This window comes from Phyllostomus hastatus, unplaced genomic scaffold (assembly GCF_019186645.2).
Source record: "Phyllostomus hastatus isolate PE091 unplaced genomic scaffold, TTU_PhHast_1.1 phas_contig_209, whole genome shotgun sequence".
Classification (NCBI taxonomy): Eukaryota; Metazoa; Chordata; class Mammalia; order Chiroptera; family Phyllostomidae; genus Phyllostomus; species Phyllostomus hastatus.
This window is the reverse complement of record NW_025333735.1, coordinates 17,758,674-17,774,273: the sequence shown is the minus strand read 5'-3', so window position 1 is coordinate 17,774,273 and position 15,600 is coordinate 17,758,674. Positions and strand designations below refer to the sequence as shown.

Here is a 15,600-nt window from a genome sequence, read left to right as displayed (position 1 = left end):
CTAATAAGCTTGATCTAAACAAGAATACAGCTCAAAAGGAAATTTCCATTCATGGATAGTCCTTGGGGAATTCTAGGCTCCTGCCTGACAATGATCTTTACTGAATTAAATTTTTTTCATCCTATGATGTTTTCGTAAAAACTCTAGGCTGAGCATACCACCCTCAGCCCCTGACAGTTCACCATACCAATGCTGCCACCAACCAGGCATGACCTGTTACAACAAACATTAAAGTTACCGACCAGAAGGAGTGTCTCAGATGTGGGCAACAGTAGTCCCGGGTACAGTGTGCTGCCAACAAACAGACACTTGGAGTCCACTACAGTGCCTCGTCCCACAAGCTTCTCATACTGCCTTGGTTCTCCCGAAAGGTACTGAACCCTCTTAGTGTCATCAGTGTCCTAGACCCCTGGGGCTCAGAATGGAAGGAGAGAGACATCTGGAACAAGGAAAAGGGCCTCACAGGTCACAGGGGACAGGGTCAGTGTAAATTCTGTGCCTAAAAAAGCCACACCACAGGCTGAGTCAGGGCATGGAATGATTTGGGAGTGGGGAGAAATAATAGTCACAGAATACTTTCAGGAAGTTGTTTGTTATTCTTTTAGAACAGGGACGGTTAGCAGATTTCAACTCATGTGCCAAACCAAATACCTAGGCTCAGCATCCAGAGCCAGGACGATCTGGGAAGTCCCTTATGGGAGGGGGTGGGGATGAATGTATGTATGTGTTGTCCAGCCGAACCATTGCACTTTATCCTTGGGTTACACGAGGCAGCAGAAAAATGCAAAGCTGGACTAAGGGCTTTTCCAGGACTGCAACTCAGTGTCACATCATTCGCTGAGGGCAGTCCTTGAAAGGATAAAGTCAGCGCCTTTGGCTATCACAGCACCGTTTCCCCAGCAGGCCTGTGACCTTGTTAAACACGACTGTCATTCTACTCTTCTGAGCTTCTGTCCCCAGGACTGGAAATTACTGGAAGCAAGAACAGAACTAACACTCCCTACAGCCACAAGCAGAAGATAACATTGGAACAAACTGCAGCCTCAGGTTAAAACACCCAGGGGCCACACAAGAGCAACCCTCCTCCCCTTTTTAATCCAATTATAACCCAATAAAAGCTCAAAGCCACCATCCCTCAGTGCTAGTATATCTCTCCACACCATGCCCCTCTTTTTTCTTGGAGAGTGGATAAAAACTTTATTCTCTACACTTTCTTCTTTTTGTGAATTCTTTCACAGCTGCATCACCAACCACCCTAACATTACGGTGGCCCGTATGGGGACATTCTTATTTCTCCTCCAGCCTCCTGAGACTTGGAATTAGGGGAGCAGTGGGCAGCAGAGGTTCAGCCTTGGTTAACCCCCGAACCTGTCTCTGTGAGGCTTGGAGGGGCTCTGCAGAAAGCCTCCTCCTCACCCACCTTCATGGCCAGCGATTGTTAACCCCCTGAATCTAGGATGAAAACATCCTATGGAAAGTGATAGCTTATCCCCTTATCTCGTTGTTGTTTTTCTTGTTGATATTTTAAACCCCAAACCATCTCTCTGCTGGTTTGGTGTGCTCTCGGGTCGCCTGGCTCAAGAGAGACCTTTGTGGTTCAGTCTGCTCTTGGGACCCAGGGACACCTGACTGAGGCAGGTCCTCTGTGTTCAGTCTGCGCTCAGGCTCAAGGACACTCAGCTCTGGCCACAAACCTCTAGGTCATTTGAGTTGGGAACACCCTTCTCAAACACTGCCCCCCACCCCCACCCCACCCCCATTTGTTCTCATCCCTGAGATATATCCTTCCCTTTCAAAATGGGCAACAATCAACCCTGCCCAAGGACTCCCCATTGGGATGCACTGGAAGGCTCTGCGACTTAACCAACCTCAAGCCCAAGCCCGTGATTCTCTATTGCAACACGGCCTGGCCCCAACACAAACTGGGTGGCCAGAAGTCTGGCCCATGACAGGCTCTCTTACCTATAACGCTATCCTCCAACTCGACCTTTATTGTGGCCACCTCAGTCCCCTCCTTAGGTTTGGTTCTCAAGAGGAGATGAGATTTTGATCTTCAGTGGGGGATTCGGGCATCTTTCTCCTAACTGTGTCTCTTTGTTCACATTTAACCTCATCATAACATCCCTCCGCTCCTGTACTCGTATCTATATTGCTGCAGAGTAACTGTTTTCCAGCTGAGCAGCACCCTAATCCCTTAAGACCAGGATCTTTTAATCAATATTACCCAGCAGGGGTGACTCCCTTCCTTACCTGCCTAACCCAAGTCCTGCATTCAACTCCCATCTGGAGGTAGGTGTGGCTCCACTGTGCCCACCTTAAGTAAAAACAAGGGTACAAGAGGGAGAAAATCTCACCCCTGCACGCCCCCCCTCCAGACTGTAAAACACTCTATATTCTCCTCCTGGAGACCTGGGGGCTGCTAACATCTGGAAAAATTGGGCCTGGCCGTCAACGCAGAGAAAAAAGTAGCATTTTAAACTCAAGCTGATTTTCTGCCCCTTCACCTGATGAAACCAAAGTCCTTCTAAGAGAAGCTTGCTTTTCTTTCCCTACCTTTTTAAAATGCAAACACCTGGTCTTCTTCAAGAACTCTTGTCTAAGCCATCTTTTAAAATACAAATTTTGGGATAATTCTTATCAAAAGGGGAAAACCTTAACTATATCTCAGCAGCTATTCCTTTCTAAATTAGTAAATTCTGATAAAAGTTATTGACTGTCTAGGTATTCTGAAATAACATGCAATACCTAAACAGACTGCTAGATCTGCTTTCGGCTTTCTATCCCAGAGGGGCTGTGGAGTGGATCTGGAGCCGTGGATGAATGTCTTGTGCTTTACTGGAGGTGTGTTTCTTGGAAATGAGAGCGTGTTTGCCAGTGGAGGAACCTATGCTTCTAACGGCCACCAGATACGTTCCTAAGTCAGTCTAGAGATTGCCGATTATTGCTTACTTTTTGGTCATTATGGGAAATTAAGGTTTCTAAAAGTTAAGTTCAAATTAAGTTGGAAAGAAATTGTTTAGTTTTAATAATAGAAGGCATAGGGCATGGAGATGCAATTTTGAAGGACAGGGATTGAAAATGAGTTATTCTAAAAATGGTTATTTCAAAGGGATAAATAAGAAAGTTTGTGAAAGTTGCAGAAAGGTTTGTGAAGGTTGTGAAAGTTTTAAATTTGTGAAGAAAGAAACCTCAGGCTCCAGAACCGCTGTACCTCCACCTAGTTTCTCCCTGGTGACACTGATGACTCTGGGGGCACTTGGAGTCATTTGCATTACACTTTCTCTTGCCCACGCTGGCATGGGGAAACCCACCTGTCAGCTGCAGAATAAATCCTTCATCCAGATGCATTTTGTCAATGCTGAGATAGAAGGTAAGGCTGCCCTCTGGACATGGAGTCAGCTGGGACATAGGGCCCAGTAAGTCAGGAACTGATCACTCCCTGACGTCTGAAGGGAACCATTCCTTCTCCTTTGTGTGGTGCTCTGGTCATTGGTGAGTTCACCCTCAGGGCATGGGGTAAACACATCCATGGGCAGCCGTGGATTTGAGTCCCCTGTCTGAGTGGGGTAAATCCATTCCCAGGGAATCTGGCTGATACCCTGGTCTTTGGTAAGGCCGCCCTCAGGATACGGGGTAAACACATCCATGGGTTAAACAGGCTTTCTCTCTCAAACATGCTTTCTCTCCCACTGCCCGTATGGCTCTTTCAAATGTGCTTTCTAATGAGTCCCCTGTCTGAGTAGGTTAAGTCCATTCCCAAAGCACCTGGCTGATGCTCCTCTCATTGGTAATGTCACCCTCAGGCACAAGGTAAACATATCTATCTCTTTCTGTTTCTCTACTTGTGTGGAACTCCCAGTCCTCCATCTGGAGCATTTGTCTTCTGCCACCAGGCTTCTGCCCTTTCAGGGGACAAAGCAGTCCCACCCAGGCTCTTCCCTGCTGCTACACACCTTGAAGCCCAGACTATTTCCACCACTCATGGACAGTCTTTAAAGCTTTTACTGAGAGCTTTTACTCTCCACGGGTCTTCTTGCTTGGTATTTAGGACCTTCCATCCCTTTTCCAGTCTTCTTAAAAGTTTTCAAAAGCAAGTAAGAGAAATCTTATACTTCACAAAACTTAGTAATTCAGATTATGTGTATGGTCTTTATGTGGTCAGTCTTCACGTGTATGGCCTTTTACGTGATAAGCGTTTGTCTGTGTGTTACATGTGGTGCATTTTCTGCCTCCAGGTGGTAAAACTAGGGCGCAATATTTTGTTGGCCTACAAATACTAAGTACTTACATAAATTAAGCAGGATCCTATGAACTGGACAAGATATTTGATATTAAAACTGGCTTAAGTTTGATTAATGTCCTTTAGGGTTATTACCAAAAGAAAAGTTTTTTACAAAAAAATTTATGCTATAATCTTTTGGTTAAGAATATTTGACAACTTTTCCAAAGTTTAAATTTTAAAAAGTGAGAAATGACTTTGAGTTATTCCAATGGGCCCCTGGAATACCTCAAGAATGTATTCTCTCTCCTTATAAAAGTTTTTTAATTAGTTAGACCTAATAATATGCTCAAAATCACATGGGAAGCTTTGTCAAACAGAATAATAATAACTATTTTATTTGTATACATATATTTTTATCAAAATAGATTTTCTAGAAATTTCAACCTGCCTCAGGGAGGAACTTGCAAAAATTCAAAACTCAAGTTCAAACAGAAAATTCTCAGGGGTAACTGGTGTCCTGTCAATAACATTGGACAAGTCAAGAGTGATGTTCCCTGTGGGGACATCACGCAGTGGTGCTCTGGGTGTCTGCACCCCACACGCTGGGAATGCATGAATTGTTTCCAAGGCTCAGGGCACACTTCCAGTGAGTCCTGAACAGCATTTTCAAATCTTACATACTGTGAAGTCTTTATATATATATATATATATATATATATATATATATATATATATATATATATGTTAAAATTGTGTGTTAAATCTAAAAATATGGGCTTTATATTGTTCTTTTATGTTACTTCATGGTAATTACTACTTATCAAGAAATTGTTGTCTTGAAATATTATATTTTACAAAGAAGCAAAGTTCTTTATCAGTTGCGTTTTAATAGAATCTACAACCATGTCATTTTAAATTTGGTCATTTATAAACAGTCTACTGTTTTACTCTAATGCATTTGCAAGTGTATCTTAGGATAGGTCCATGAAAAGGACTCTGACTTACTCTAAATTACAGGTCTCTAAGTAGGTCATATCTCTGAAGTAAATAAAGATTTACAGAACCCTCAGAACAACTGAATTCATGGAAATACTGGCAAATAATCAAGACAAACAAATTGGTTACATGGGACTACATGAACTAAAGATTATTGTTCTCCTTATGACTTTGTTCAAAATATTGCTAACTTTAAATCTTTTTGTTTTCTAGATATAAGGAAACTTCTCCCTCCAGAACAATGTGTAAATTATACCCTCATAAGCAATATGGAAACATTTACATTTTCCACCCTACCTGATCCCTCCAGAATTCGGCCACTCTTAACAAGTATTATTTTCATGGCAATATGCTTGTTTGCATAAACCCAATAAGAGCCTGTTCTCTTTAAACAGCACCAGTTTCCAAAAGTGGCTTTATTAACCGAGGCTTTGTCTGGAATGTTGTGATCGAAAGAGCCATGCCTGGACTCTGGATGTCACAAGAAAGCTTTAAGGAATCAAGATGGACTTTCGAAGCCAATAAGAGCCCCTGGGAGAAAGGCCTGGTACCTTGCTTGGTCACGTGCTTCCAGGCAGTCTTCTTTCCAGGTCAGGAACAAAGGTTGCTTTCCTGGAAGATGGCAAGGAAGGAACCTCAAGACATTTTGGGGACCTCAAAAACTTGATGAATCCACTCAAACTAACAGGTATTTTGGGCAAAGCCAAGTAGCAACTGTGTGGCTGGCTTCTTTACCTTGAGAGGCTGACTAAAGCTCAAGCTGAAGGTTCCTTGTAAAATTCCAGCAAAGCACATTTGAAGGAACCTATATGATCAATTACTATTCTTGTTGTCTTCATGCAAATAATCAAGCCAAATCAAAACCGGACTTAATGCAGTCTGTGATAAAATGAGGGTGATTTTAGGGAGAGAAACTGCGTGTCAACGGAAATCACAATGTCCAACTGTAACCCACAAACTGATTGAATCCTAGTTTTTCTAGTTTCCTTCTAAGCTAATGTTTCATTTTTTTCCCCCTTTCATCCCTTACTGGGAATGATTGAAACACACTAATGCAGTGTCACCCACATGGAATTTACCTACTACTTGGCCTTTCCCTTTTTAGGACTTAAAGGCCATATCTGGTCCTGGTTTTCCTGGCTAATTGCCTTCCTAAACCCATAGCAGTTTGTTTTTTTTTTTAATTCTTCTTTTTAGGCCATGTCTCCTCAAATGTCTCATATCCTTCATTCAACAGAGTTTTGAGGCTCTGAAGAGTCCCTCCACAAATGGCTGTCTCACTTTTTGGGCTGTCCAATCCCACCCTCTTCCCCTTGACGACCCACACCTGGACCCACAGGCATGGACTGCTCTACAGCCCCAGCACGAGTGAAGTAGCTACAGAAGAAGAAACCTTCGTCCCTACTCCCCCAAACCAGAAGTGAGTCAGGTCACTAAGGATAAATCCATTGTAAAACCCAAGGGGGAATGAAAGGACCAAGTCCTAGCCATTTGCTATCGTGGCACCATTTGCAGAGCAGGCCGATGACCTTGTTAAATATGACCGCCATTTCACTCTTTTAGGCTTATCCCCAGGACTGGAAATTACTGAAAAACAAGAACAGAACTAACCGAAGCACAATGAACTTTGCTTCTTCTGAGTAACGAGCATGCCTTTGTGTCCTGTCCACTGTGACACTCCCTGCTCAGAAGCTCAGAGACAAGAATGTGGGACCTGCTAGCAAATTTCTCCAGAAATTTCTTTCCTTCCTTACATGTCTGAATCTCTTTATATTATGTGTATTTAAAAGCCACCTCAAAAATCTTTGAAAGGTAGATCAATAGCAATCAAAAAAGTGTAAAAAAACTGGGTGGTGACTGGAGAGAGCTCTCACAAACACTGCGTGCTGTTGTGGGGAAGCTCCAGGCGAGCAGATTAAGGCAGTGGCCTTGGGTGGGAAACGCCCTGGGCCCAACTGGTCAGTCAGCAAGGTCTCAGTCCTCCCCCAAACTCTCCTGCCCTCCTCTAGAGCATCTTCCCCCACTCCACCCTTCCTTGGGCCACTGGGTGTCCTCTGGTCTATTCCTGCGTAGCCGGCTCCTGTTCTCTTTTCAGTACTGTTGATTGCTCTTCTGCCCGCAACTCCTCCCACCAAATCAAAGCAGCTCCCACTTCTATAAGACCTTGTACTTAATATCGATAAGCTGTCAATGGTTCACAGAAGCTTAACCAAGTATTTCCTCTCTCAGGTGTGAGTATATTTTAACCAGGTAATTATCATACAGATGCAACGGAACAGGGGGATCTTCTTGTAATCTCAAATAATTCTATGTAAAGCAGCTAGCACACAGTCAGCAGTCAATAAGACATAAAAACTCTGTATGACTATTGTTGCTGTTATTTATCCTCCATCCCCCATTGTCTATTCCTCTATCGTTACCATGACCACCATTATGGATGTAAATGCTCCTTTCTTAACACTGGTTAGCTGCAGATCTACAATGAATGCATTTTAATTATAGTTTATGGTTTATACGCACTTGCACATCCTTTTTGATCTTCCTGGCAACCCTCAGGTTAAATATTATTGCCATTTCACAGATGAGGAAACTGAAACTCAGGAAGGTTGACTTTATAAGGTTCTAGAGCCAGGAAGTAGCAAAGCCAGGGCTCAAATCCAGGTCTCATATAAATTTCTTGTTCTTGCACCCTGACAAGTGGTTGCTAACTGAACAGCAGTCATATCACAATCATCTGAATGCTCTGAGATTCCTAGGGTCCACCCCAGATCTTATTGAATGTGGATGGCCCAGTGGAAGGGAGTAGGAGCTTATATTTCAATGAGTGCCTCATGTGATCCTGATGAGCTGCCAGTAGGGGACCCAGTGCAGTGTCCTTGCTACTCTCTGGTTGGCTAAGTACTTGCTGTACTCTCAGCCCTATGCTGACTACTGCAAGGAAGGCACTGGTAGCTTTTAGCTCTCAAAGCACCAACAAAGCAACAGAGGAAGTAAGACTAGCCATGGTGAAGAAGCATATACCACCAAAGATAGTGTTTGGCTTTAAAACAGTTTTGAGCAGGGGTGATCATACATGGCAGGAATGGATAGGCAAGGCCACATTATGGGGAAGGGAAGATTCTACTGAGACCTGCACAATGGGAAGGATTTCCAAGTAGAGAAAGGGTGAGTAGCATGAGGTGTCCTCAACAGAAACAGCAAACAGCCTAGTCTTGCTAGAATAAAAGGAATAGTGGGAGGTAAGCAAGAGAGAATGGGGCCAGATGATTAAAATAGAGAAGGTGGAGAGGAGTCTGGGTTGGCATTCTGGGTGACATGGAAGTACTAACAGTTTTTGAGCAAATAAGTAACATCATGAGAGATAATTTTAAGGATACCTAGTGTGGCTATGTTGTGTAGAACAAAGGGAGGGTTGGAGAGTGGTATTGGAAGGACTACTTAGGAACCTACTGAACTGATCTGGATGGTAGAGGTGAAGAGTAAGACCAGGATTCTGGGGCCTGTAAATCAAAATGGGATAAAAGGATGTGCTATGAGACGGGAGCATGATCTGAGTCCTCTCACTCTCCATGCGTTTTCATTCGATCACAGCTGTTTCCATATGTCTCTTAAACAATGCCTGGTAGACTGTAAAAATGGCCACAGCTCTTTCCCTCTCTGTCTCCATGCTCCTTGTAATGTAAATCTGTAGCCCCTCTCACCAAGAGGTGGAATCTGTATCTGTAACCTCTTGAATCTAGGCTAGTCATTATAGCTTGCTTTAGCCAAGAGAATATGATGGAAGCAATGTTGTGACGTGACAGTCCTGAGAATCGACCTCATGACACTTCTGTTCTCTCTCAGTACCCTGCCCAGCCCCCATGTGAATAAGCTCAGAGCAGCCGGCAGGAAGGTGAGACACACGTCTTAGTCATTGTCATCCCTCTGGCCAAGAAGCAGGTGACTTCCCGAAACAAAGCTGACCTGGCCCTGAAGCTGACTGCAGACATGGAAATGGTCCCACCTGATTTAGAATCACAGGGCTGAGCCCAGCCCAAATCAGCAAGCCACAGAATGTGGGATGAAGAAACGACTATTTCTTCTGAGTCAGCAAATTTTAGCTCAAATTTCTGGCTGTAAATTTGGGAATGGTTTGTTATGCAGCAATAGCTATCTGCTACACACTGCAAATACAGTATTACCAGGGTATCAGGGAGTGATGTCACACAAATGCCTCAGAAGCTTTTTCAGTTAAAAAGTATATTACTTTCCTAGCTCTAAAAGCAGTTTTCTACCCCTGCAGAACTATCATTTACAACAATCACATTCAGGTTCAAGGAGGGAAGGAAAAATAGAGCAATAAGAAAGCTAGTATGTCATAGCTGTGAGCCAACTTTCATTACAACACACTGCAGTCTACACACTTGGACAGTCTACACACTGTGGCTGAAGCGGCCCTGCATTGTGGACAGCGCTTGAGACAAGCAGACCATCGACAGGGGCTTGAAAATAGTTTCAGTACAAAAAAAATTCCACTAAACCTTTTTATTTTAATAGTATTTGGCATATGATTATAGATCTGTTTCCTGACCATGTTCTTAGCAAAAGAACATGGATTGATCTTTTATTTTTTATTAAGGCATGGAAACATTTTAAATCATTTCAGAGACGAAAAAAGTGTGAATAAATAGACATCTAATCATAGTACTGGCAGAGATGCATCTAACTTAGAAGTATGAATATCATTTCAAAAATAATGTCAAAGAGTCACTTTGTTTTAAAAATGAAAGAGAACTTACCAGTAAGACTTTTTTTGTGTGGCCGACTGTTTTCAGGTTTCCAGGGGAGGGGAATGAATCTGAAATAGAATTGAACAAAACATTTCATAAGTAAATCACATTTGGAAAGGGTGTGCTTTTGAACCCAAATGACTGACATAATGTTAAGTGTTATTCTTTTAGTTAAAGATTAGCAAAGCTTTTTCTGGCTCCTGATGGAATAGGGAGAGTTTTTCGCCTACATATTTCAACTTCCTGAATAGAGAGCATTCGCTCATCTACTTCAGGGAGTGCTGAAAGGCTGAGCCCAGTATAACTATAAATGGTAGTGTTTTCATCCAAACCCCTCCAAGTCAGCGGAAGCGTCCAGATTCGTTGTTCTGGCCTTGGCCCCTCAACCCCCTTCTGCTAGGACTGTGGCATGGCTCCCTTTGTGGAACCAATGAAAAAATAGCTGGTCCAGGGCCCAGTATAACCTGAATGGCAATCAGAGGTGTGTACAAGCCTCTCCTATAGTGGCCACCTACCACAACCACAAGTTTTTGTTTTATTGATAACGGTGAGCCCAAGGCAGTGCTGTTCAACAGAAATATAACACAAGCCACATATATACCTTTCTGTTTTCTAGTAGCCACATTAACCAAGCAAAAGAAACAGACAAAATTAATTTTAATAATATGTTTAATTTAACCTAATTTATTCTAAATATTACTTCCTCATAACCAATATAAAAATTATTTACGAGATAGTTCGCTTTTTTTTCCATGCTAAATCTTTAAGACCCAGTACATCTCAACTCAGGTTCGTCACATGTCGAACCGTCAGTGGTCTCAGGGGCCAGTGACTACGAGCCACACTGGACTGCACAGGCCCAGAGGATCTATTCTGGGCCTTCACTTTGGCAAGGTTCCAAAGTGAGTCAATTGCATATGGACATTTTATTCACCTACTTTCCTGCTCCTAGTAATCATTACTTCGTTCATGATATCATTTTAGTATAAATAACAATGAAATAACAGCAAATACTTATATAGCACTCAACTGCCTGCCAGGAACTATTCTTGGCATGTTCCTATGTTACCTCAATTAATCCTCACAATAACTTCATGAGGTAAGCATATGATATCATTCCCATTTTGTAATGAGGAAATCGAGGCATAGAGAGGTTAAGTAACTTACTATATATGTCAGACAGTGACAGAGCTGGGATTCTAATCCACATAGTCTGCCCCCCGCCCCAGCCCAAGTCCTTAGCCACTATACTCTCAATTAAATTTGAATGGTGCAAGATAAGATAATTGCTTTCAGTTTTAATTATAACCTCCAAGTGATCCAGGGTTGCTCCTATGCAGATGGAAGAGTGGATGTGCTAGCAAGTTAACTTAAAAAAAATTGGGGGTAAGAACACAAAAACCACAAGCAGGCCTGGGGTCAAAAGATGGCACTGGGTGCCTCTTTGGATGACCAAGTTGGGGGACAGCGGGAGGTAAATGTAGGGTCTCTGGAAAATCTTGAATTCAAGATTTTTCTGAGAGAAGGATTAGTTACTTTCATCTGATTCTCCAAGGGGTCTGCGAGATAGCCACCTCTCTATCTCTCTTAGTGGGGTAAGGAGTAGTAGTACAAGGAAGAACTGGGTGGAGAGGAATCAAGAAAACACACCCTTTCTGCTTTATTAATCTGTGCTCCACAAAGAAATCACATCTAGGGAAAAAAATCAGACCCACACTTGCAAATCCCCCATTCAAATCCCAGGGAAGGAAGCAGGTCAGTGACACTTACAATCCATAGGTCCCAGGCTGAGGCCAGTGAGGGACGCTGCTGCCCAGTCTTGCATGCTGAGCCCTCGAATTTACTGAAGTTCTTCAGTGCTTCCTCTCGGTTTTAGGACCAAGTCCAAGTTCCTTAACCCAGTCCCCAAAGCTCCAGTGATCTCATGCCCGCCTCCCTCCCTGGGCGCGCTCTCCTAGGCATCTCGTGCTCTACCCCCACAGACCTGTTTACAGGCCCTAGCACCCCACGCTGTCTCACTCCACTCCGCCTTTGCAGATTCTGTTCTTTCTATCAAACATGTCCTTCCCTACAATATCAGCCTATCTTCAAATCCCAGGGCAAAAGTCACCTCCTCTGGGAAGCTTTTGTGAACTTCCGTGGCTGGCTTGGGGACAATTTCTCTGCAGTAATAGTAGTATTCATTCAATTCAACCAATAATTATGTACTACAACTACTGGTAATAACAAAGGCTGGTTTTTATGGAGCTATGTGCCAGGCACTGTTCCCAGTGCTTTGTGTTCTCTTTAAATCCTCTCGGTAACCATATGGGGGAGGTTCTTTAATTACCCCACTTAACAGGTGAGCAAACTGAGGCACAGATGTTGTTAGCAGCCTAAGGTCACACAACTTCTAAGTTGCAGAGCCAGACTGTGAGCCCAGACCATCTGGTTCCAGAGCCTGCACTCGTAATGGCCACAGCACACTTGCCTCCCATTGCCTTCTACCCTCACATTCACTGCACTGCCCTGTTACTGCAACTGGCTTCTGCATTTCGGTTTTTTGTTTACTAGTCTTTCTGCCCACTTTTTTGCAGAATCTCTGCAAGTTGAGACTATGTCTAACTCATCTTTGTCTTTCCAGGACCTAGCAAGGTGTTCAGTACAGGCACACACAGGAAAATGCAGGGACGGCACTAGAAGGATGGGGACAGGGCTATAAACTTGTGCCGGGTGAAAACCCACTGGGATAGAGAGTCTCTGAATATGTACTTTAATAAAGCAAGCTTTAACGTCATCTTCTGAACCCAGCCAGTGCCTGTTCGGTACTAGAGGAAGCAAACAGAGCTCAGAGCTTGGCCAACTTGATCGTATCTCTAGCTACTACATCAGCTTCATTTAACTTTGTACATGGACCAATGGATCTAAGTAATAACAGGCCTTCTGAAAGCTTTGTTGGCTATTTCAAAGGAATGCTAGAAAGATACATTCCTTTAAAAAAATGCAAAAGTCAAAAAAAGGACACAAAATCCTGTTCCCTAAAGTTGTCTTGGTTTCAAATAACTCAATATGCGCATATTTCAAATACTTTTTTTTAAACAACAGTCTCATATTGAAAATCTTTTGCTGTCCAGTCATGCCTTTGCCATTCACTCCAATGGAGTTCCACAGTATGTTTCTTTCCATTACTATCAGAACTCCCCTCGGACGAATAGCGAGTAACCTTGTAGGAGGACACACTTTTCTTTCTCTAATAGTGGGAAAGACACACATTTCAAGATCTGGGACAAACACAGAACTCTAGGGAGAAAAAGAGCTCTTTCTAGCTTACATCAGAGATTACATCAGGGCTGTGGACCAGCCTACCCACTCACAGCTAAATGCAATTAGCCAGAATGCCCACCCTTCCTACTGCATCCAGAATGCAATAGAAACCATCAGTTTCCTACATATATGGGTGTCAGCATCATCTCAGCTATTAGCAACTAAGTTATAGATCATATTTTGACTCTTGCCATCTCATCTCCTTTCACACTGAACTTTAATTGTTATTGAGAGATTTCCTGAGTGCACATCTGTGTGCTGGGCAGAGTCATAGGTGCTAGAGAGGCAGGGGTAAAGGAGGTAAACAAGGTTCCTGATGGAGGGGACCTCCTGTTGTAATGGGAGACTGAAAATAATTTCACACAGAAGTAAGAAAGAGAACTCCAAGCAGTGGTATATTCTACAAATGTTTCCATACAAGCAGGGAGTGAGGGATCTGCTTACGTGTTTATAACAAGATTGGGTGCATTCAGGGTGGCATAGCCATAGACATTAAGTGTTTAACAGTGTCTCTTTGGTAGCTGTATGGATGAGTCTGGAAGAGGCAACAGTGGATGAATGAATCAATGGTGACCAATTAGGAGGCCATTCAATTGCTCAGGTGAGATATGATGAGACTTGGGTTCACCAGCAGAGATGGAGAGAAGTAGATGGACTCAGTATAGGTTCTTGAGGTAAAACAACCAGGACCTGCTGCTAAGCAGATGTGGAAGATGAGGGAGAGGAAGGGGTCATGACAACATATAGGTTTTGGCTCAAGTAACTGGGTTAATGATGGCTTTGTTAGGGGAGAAACAGGTGGAGGGAGGAAAGAAAATAAAGAATTCTGATTTGACCTTGTTAACTTTGAGACAGCCAAGTAGGTATGTCAATATTGAAATGTGTTGAACTGTGCTGTCCAGTTCAGTGACCACTAGCACATGAGAATTTTTGGACTATAAGATGCACCCACCACCCCGCTCCTCCCCTGCAATTTGGGAGGAATGATGGTTGTTAATGCTGCTGTTGAGTTCTGTTTACATTTACATTGGTGAAATATTTGTTATGTATGTTATTAAATATTTTACCACATTTTTTGCTCAAAAGGTTTTTTCCTATTTTCCTCCTCTAAAACCTAGGTGCATCTTATGGTCCAAAAAATACGGTGCATTAAATACAATTAAAAACTCATTCCCCCTGTTGCACAAGCCACATTTCAAGAGATCAAGTAGACAGAAAGGGCTACTTTATTGAAAAGCATGGGGATAGAATATAACCATCACTGCAAAAAGTCTATTGGGCAGGACTTGTCTAGAACATAAATAACTTGCTAGACTCCTTTCATTAACTATAAAGTTTATTACAATTATAAAATACAAAACTACAGCAGTCTCCCCTCATTTGCAGGGATACATTCCAAGACTTCCAGTGGATGCTTGAAGTTGTGTATAGTACTGAACCCTATACACACTGTGTTTTTTTCCTATACACAGATATACATATGATAAAGTTTAATTTATCAATTTGGCACAGTAAGAAATTAACAACAACAATAATAGAACAGTTATAATACATTGTGATAAAAGTTATGCACACATGGCCCCTCTCTCTCAAGTTGCTTATTGTGCTGTACACTCAGCCTCCTTCTTCTTGTGATGTGAGATAAAATATCTATGCGATGAGATGAAGTCAGGTGAGGGAGACATTATTAAGTAAAATAAGAGTTACTTGAAGCACCGCAATATAGAGACCGTTGGTCTGGTGATGGAGAGGGCTACCAAGTGACCAGTGGGAGGGGAGTGCACAACACAGACATGCTGGACAAAGGGATGATTCATGACCCAAGTGGGACGGCGCGGGGCAGTGCAAGATTTCACCACTATTCAGAACAGAGTGCAATTTAAAACTTATGAATTGTTTATTTCTGGAATTCTCCATTTTATATCTTCAGATATAGCTTTAATATCTTTAATTTAAAATTAAATTCTCCATTTAATATCTTTAATATATCTATTAAATATATTTAATATCTTTAATATCTTCACTTTGTTACCTGAAGTTGACTGCAGGTAACAAAGTGTAGAGAGTAAAACTGTGGATAAAGGGACTAGGGTGTAGCCCTGGGCAATCTTTAGCTCTGAATGGCAACTGGATTCCAATCTGTCTGAAAGTTCTGGTTTCTAGTCACATTTCAGTCCTCTAGAAAATAACCTAGGCACTGTAGGACAGTGGAGTGATTTATAGGCCTGGCTTCCAGCTGTCTTCATCACCAGTGACTTCCAGTAAATCACTTAAGTAAGATGTGCCTCAATTTCCCCAACTACAAAACAG

General features: G+C 42.6%; 1 protein-coding gene across 5 annotated transcripts in view; it reads right to left on the bottom strand.

Moving 5' to 3' along the window:
- GNG12 (G protein subunit gamma 12) overlaps positions 1 to 15,600 on the bottom strand; it is a 123,569-nt gene that overhangs the window by 65,935 nt on the left and 42,034 nt on the right. For 4 of the 5 annotated variants that reach the window (XM_045835358.1, XM_045835361.1, XM_045835357.1 and 1 more), the window contains exon 2: positions 9,997 to 10,055. The gene's annotated coding sequence lies outside the window, so the exon portion shown is untranslated. Of the gene's footprint in view, positions 1 to 5,769; positions 5,831 to 9,996; positions 10,056 to 15,600 lie in introns of all 5 variants that reach the window. The other variant, XM_045835359.1, reaches the window with a different exon arrangement.